The sequence below is a fragment of the Mauremys mutica genome, chromosome 2, assembly GCF_020497125.1.
Source record: "Mauremys mutica isolate MM-2020 ecotype Southern chromosome 2, ASM2049712v1, whole genome shotgun sequence".
Taxonomy (NCBI): domain Eukaryota; kingdom Metazoa; phylum Chordata; order Testudines; family Geoemydidae; genus Mauremys; species Mauremys mutica.
This window is the reverse complement of record NC_059073.1, coordinates 83,769,554-83,775,046: the sequence shown is the minus strand read 5'-3', so window position 1 is coordinate 83,775,046 and position 5,493 is coordinate 83,769,554.

Below are 5,493 nucleotides of genomic sequence, written 5' to 3'. Positions count from 1 at the left end.
GACCTGTTAAACTGAAAGATTAAAAAAAACAAATACACCTCTACCCTGATATAATGTGACCCAATGTAACATGAATTTGGATATAACGCGGTAAAGCAGTGCTCTGGGGGGGCCGGGGCTGCACGCTCTGGCAGATCAAAGCAAGTTTGATATAATGCAATTTCACCTATAATGCGGTAAGTTTTTTGGCTCCCGAGGATGGCATTATATCGGGGTAGAGGTGTAGAACGAAGTTTTCAATTAATACTTGAGAAATATCAATATCAAAAGGAATACCACCTGTATGTCATTTTTCCCAGGATGTCACAATAAATAAAAAATAACAATTAAAACATTGTACATTTATATAGCAGAACTTTTTATCACAAAGGATTCTGAAATTTTGCACAAACTAGACATGTAAACCAACTGCATCTACTTCTGGGATATAAAAAAGTAGTCAAATAGCGCATAAATGGAGGAAAGAATACTTTTTTGGGCCAAGAACAGCAATATCTTACTTATGAAAAGTGCCACTGTTGAATGACTGAACTGACCCTGAAAAATTGAAACCTGAGTCTATATATTCCAAATATATCAATCTAAGTAATGAAAACTTTATTCCAACAGACAGGGCCGGCTCCAGGCACCAGCCCAGCAAGCAGCTGTTTGGGGCGGCCAAAGGTGAGGGGCGGCCTTCCTCTTGGAGCGAAGGACCAGCTGCTGAATTGCCGCCGAAGACTGAAGCAGCGGCGGTAGAGCTCCCACAGATCGTGATCGTGGCTTTTTTTTTTTTCCTTTTCTTTTTGCTGCTTGGGAAGGCAAAAATCCTGGAGCCAGCCTTGCCAACAGAGTCTGAGTTTTGGGTAATCCACCTAGTGCTCAGGCATTTGTTAAGAATGAGGATGGGAACTTGCATAAATGCTGTTCATAATGACTATGTTAAATAATAGGTTCCATCTCTTTACACGTATTGCTAAATGTCACGAGAAATATGAGTGGAAGTCTTCTAAAGATACTTTTTAAATTTATTATTATTAGGAAATGTTAATGTGCGGCAAGTCCTCCATTTACTTCTCATTTTACAGAACATCACCTCTTGTTAACACAACTAAGAGGTCAAAGGCAGGTCTCCAGCAGTTCTGCAGAAAAGGACCTGGGAATTACAGTGGATGAGAAGCTGGATATGAGTCAGCAGTGTGCCCTTGTTGCCAAGAAGGCCAATGGCATATTGGGCTGTATTAGTAGGAGCATTGCCAGCAGAAGTGATTATTCCCCTCTATTCGGCATTGGTGAGGCCACACCTGGAGTATTGCGTCCAGTTTTGGTCCCCTCACTACGGAAAGGATGTGGACAAATTGGAGAGAGTCCAGTGGACGGCAATGAAAATGATTAGGGGGCTGGGGCACATGACTTACGAGGAGAGGCTGAGGGAACTGGAGTTATTTAGTCTGGAGAAGAGAAGAGTGAGGGGGGATTTGATAGCAGCCTTCAACTACCTGAAGGGGGGTTCCAAAGAGGATGGAGCTAGGCTGTTTTTAGTGGTGGCAGATGAAAGAACAAGAAGCAATGGTCTCAAGTTGCAGAGGGGGAGGTCTAGGATGGATATTAGAAAACACTATTTCATTAGGAGGATGGTGAAGCCCTGGAATGGATTACCTAGGGAGGTGGTGGAATCCCCATCCTGAGAGGTTTTTAAGGCCTGGCTTGACAAAGCCGTGGCTGGGATGATTTAGTTGGTGTTGGTCCTGCTTTGAGCAGGGGATTGGACTAGATGACCTCCTGAGGTCTCTTCCAACCCTATGATTCTATGAAAGGCCATTTGTGCCAATGGAATTCTCTCCATTGGGCCAAAGAGAGAGTGTATGAGAATGACTCTGTAGCTTGGTGGTTGGGGCAACCATGTGGGAGGTGAGAAACCCAGTACCAGTTCCCCTATACTAATCACTCTTTAATTATTGCTACCCAGAGGAACAGTGTCAACAGGAGAGGTTGAGGAAATCCCCCACCAGAATCTTGTAGCTCAGTGGTTGGGGCTACCTCCTTAGAGGTAGGAGACAATTGTTCAGATTCTTTCTTCCCACTTCTAGCAGAGAGGGGGAATTGAACCTGGACCTGCCACATCCTGGGTGAGTGCTTTAACTACTGAGCTAAAAGTTACAAAGTGGGAGGGGTAACATCTCCTTTGACAGCCATTTTGTGTGACATGAGTTAGCCCCTTAACACATTCTCACAAGAAATGATTTGGGCACCTAATCCGCCTGACTCCAGGAGAGGGGTTCCCAGTTGTGGAGTGCCAGCAGAGATAAACATCTCCCTGCAACATGGGCGTAGGCATCTAAGAGGGGCAGCACTTTAGGACACATCCGTCTCCTCAGCATCTGTGTTGGCTAGCTTAGGCGGCTCTCCGCTTAGAGTGCTGGCTTTTGTGGATCACATTCTAACTCTCCCCATTTGTTGAGATAGGAGCCTAGATGCCTAACCCAGGCTTTGTGGCTTGCAGTGTTGTTCTTGTGATTTTCAAGGTGCCTAACAGTTAGTCACCATGACAATCAGTGTTCCACCGCCTAAGTTCTTTTGTGAATCTAGCCCAGGGGTTGGCAACCTTTCAGAAGTGGTGTGCCGAGTCTTCATTTATTCACTCTAATTGAAGGTTTTGCGTGCCAGTAATACATTTTAACATTTTTAGAAGGTCTCTTTCTAGAAGTCTATAATATATAACTAAACTATTGTTGTATGTAAAGTAAATAAGGTTTTTAAAATGTTTAAGAAGCTTTATTTAAAATTAAATTAAAATGCAGAGTCCCCTGGACTGGTGGCCACGACCCCGGCAGTGTGAGTGCCACTGAAAACCAGCTCGCGTGCCACCTTTGGCACGCGTGCCATAGGTTGCCTACCCCTGATCTAGCCCAAAGATACTGTCAAAAATTTCTTCTTTTTTTTTAAGCAATAAATTGAAAAGAAGCTTCTCATCTCTTGTTCACCACAGCTGATGCTAAACAGGTCAAGATGTTAGAGTAGATTTTCATTTTGTTAAACTATAAAAATCAATTGCATTATTTCTGCCAGGCTTGGAGGAAAGCCACGTTTTGTGATAGGAACACTTTTAATGTTTTACTTGTAACATCATGGAAAGAAAGATGTCACATTGTCAAGCCAGGTTCTCCTAGTCATTCATTTAAGCAATGACAATTTATGGGTAATTGATCCAAAGGGAGTGTGATGCTTTAAAACAGTGGTCCCAAACTTTTGAGGATCGCCCCCCCCCAACCCCTGTCTGTGCCCCCCCCCCACAGAGCTGGGGCCAGGAGCAGGGCCGCAGCTCTCTGGGGGATGGAGGACACCGAGAGAGGTAAGGGGGCCAGGTTGGGGCTGCAGCTGGGGGTGGGTCTGGGGCCAGGAGCGGGGCTGTGGCCAGCGGCCGAGGCTAGGGGCAGGAGCAGAGCAGAGCTGGGAGTGGGGAGGGACTGGGTGGTGCTCCCTCTCTGCGCCCCTGGGGGCTGGCCTAGGCCCTGCCACACCCCCCAGGATGTTCCTACATGCCCCCCTACACTTTGGGGACCTCTGCTTCAGAAGGACCTATAAGCACGGCAAATGCTTTTGGTAGTTTGTCTTTCAGAGGACAACTTTCTGTTCCCATCTTCTCGCAAAGACTTGCTTTATATTATATATTTATTACTTTATACCAGTCGTGGGCAACCTGTGGCCCGTGGGCTGCACGCGGCCCATCAGAGTAATCTGCTCACGGGCCATGAGACAGTGTTTACATTGACCGTCCGCAGGCACGGCCGCCCGCAGCTCCCAGTGGCCGTGATTTGCCATTCTCGGCCAATGGGAGCTGCTTTATACGCTAATATCAACCAAAATATTTCAATCTATATTTCCCTAAACAGAAAAAGTCTCATTTTTCAAAAGTGTTCAGCACCTGCAGCTCCTATTGAATTAATTGGCATTTTGTAGGTGCCCAGCACTTCTGAAAATCAAGCTGTTTTAATGTAGGTGATAAATAAGGATTTAGGATCCTAACTTTAGTCTTATAGCCATTTGTACATTCTGTGATCAGCAAGGCACCTCACATCTATGCCAGCAACTGGAAGGGAAATGGTATAGGAGCCACTTTAGTGGCTCTATGCTACCAGAGGATTCCCCTTCCCTGGGGGAAACTGCCAAAGGCTGAGTAAGCGGCTTTAGAGCAGTTTTGTGTTTGCACAGTGCCATAAAGTTGTCACAGTGTACCTGAGAATCAGTCCTTTTTGATTGATAACTAACTATTCCCAGGAAAAGTAGTTTTTATTTAAATATTTTCCTTCTGAGTCTACATCTACCAAATAGCTATTTTGAATTTGTGATTCCGGGAGAGTTTGATTTATGGGGTCAGTGAGAAGTGAGTTATTTTCTTTTCTTGGTCTTATCTCTTTTTCTTCTCTGGGTCAGTTCCTTTAATTAGAAAGCTGATATTCTTATTTTGCTTATTAGCAAAGCACTCCTCTTGTGTTTTTGTATCTTTATAACCATATTGTTATGTTTTCCCAAATTACTTTTACCTGTTCATTTCTTTGGATTAGGGTCCCTAATCTGTGATATTTAGTTCAGATAATCAAACCTTTTGCTCATTCTCTCATTGTTAGAGTAGTTTTGTGGGTATTGCTAAGCTAATTTGCTGAATAACCTTTCCTAAATTCTATACATTCCAAATTCTTTCTAACCCTTGCAGTTGTAAAGAAAGCCTAAAAACATGAGCTGAGCGCACCTGAAAGGCTCAGAAACTCGAAGACAAAAAGAACCCAAAAGTATTCTTTTTTTTAAAAAAATCTCATGAATTTTAAGGCGATCTCATCATCTTTGAGGCCTGACTCATTATTTTTGAATTCTGAGAGTTGGCAATGCTGCATTTCAGTCTTCCACTTGCTGATGAGAGTAGCTCTTGTAGACTTTTTTGGCACATAGGGAGAACTTGTCCCTATGGACAAGAACACATACCAGGGAAGAGCTTGTCTGAGCAGGTTTAAGGTGGTTGGTTGCCATGAATAATATCTGAGGCACCTTTGACTCTTTTTCAACCTGTTGAATAGCTGAGCTAGTGTTTGCTGTAATGCCCATGGGTAGCTAAGGGCGTTGTACTGTGCCCGTCTCTGAAAAAATAACAAGGAGTCCGGTGGCACCTTAAAGACTAACAGATTTATTTGGTCATAAGCTTTCAAGGGTAAAAAAACCCACTTCTTCTGTGGGCAGAGTTTCTGTTTTCAGGCTCTGGGGGAACTCTTCAAATTCCCCATTACTCCTTTACCCGCCCTCTACCCCTGCTGCCCCCGCCCTGTACTGAGGGGCTAGTGCCACAGCCCCCCACGCTTAGATTTCCGTGGCAGGCTCTGGGGGATGGGCAGCTCCCAGGGAGGGGTCATAGGGCGGAGCAGAGCAGTAGGAAGTGGAACGTCGGTGACGGAGAGGTCGATGACATCACTGCCAGTAGGCGTGTCAGAACAACGGAAGTACTTTCCTCGACCAATGGGAAGT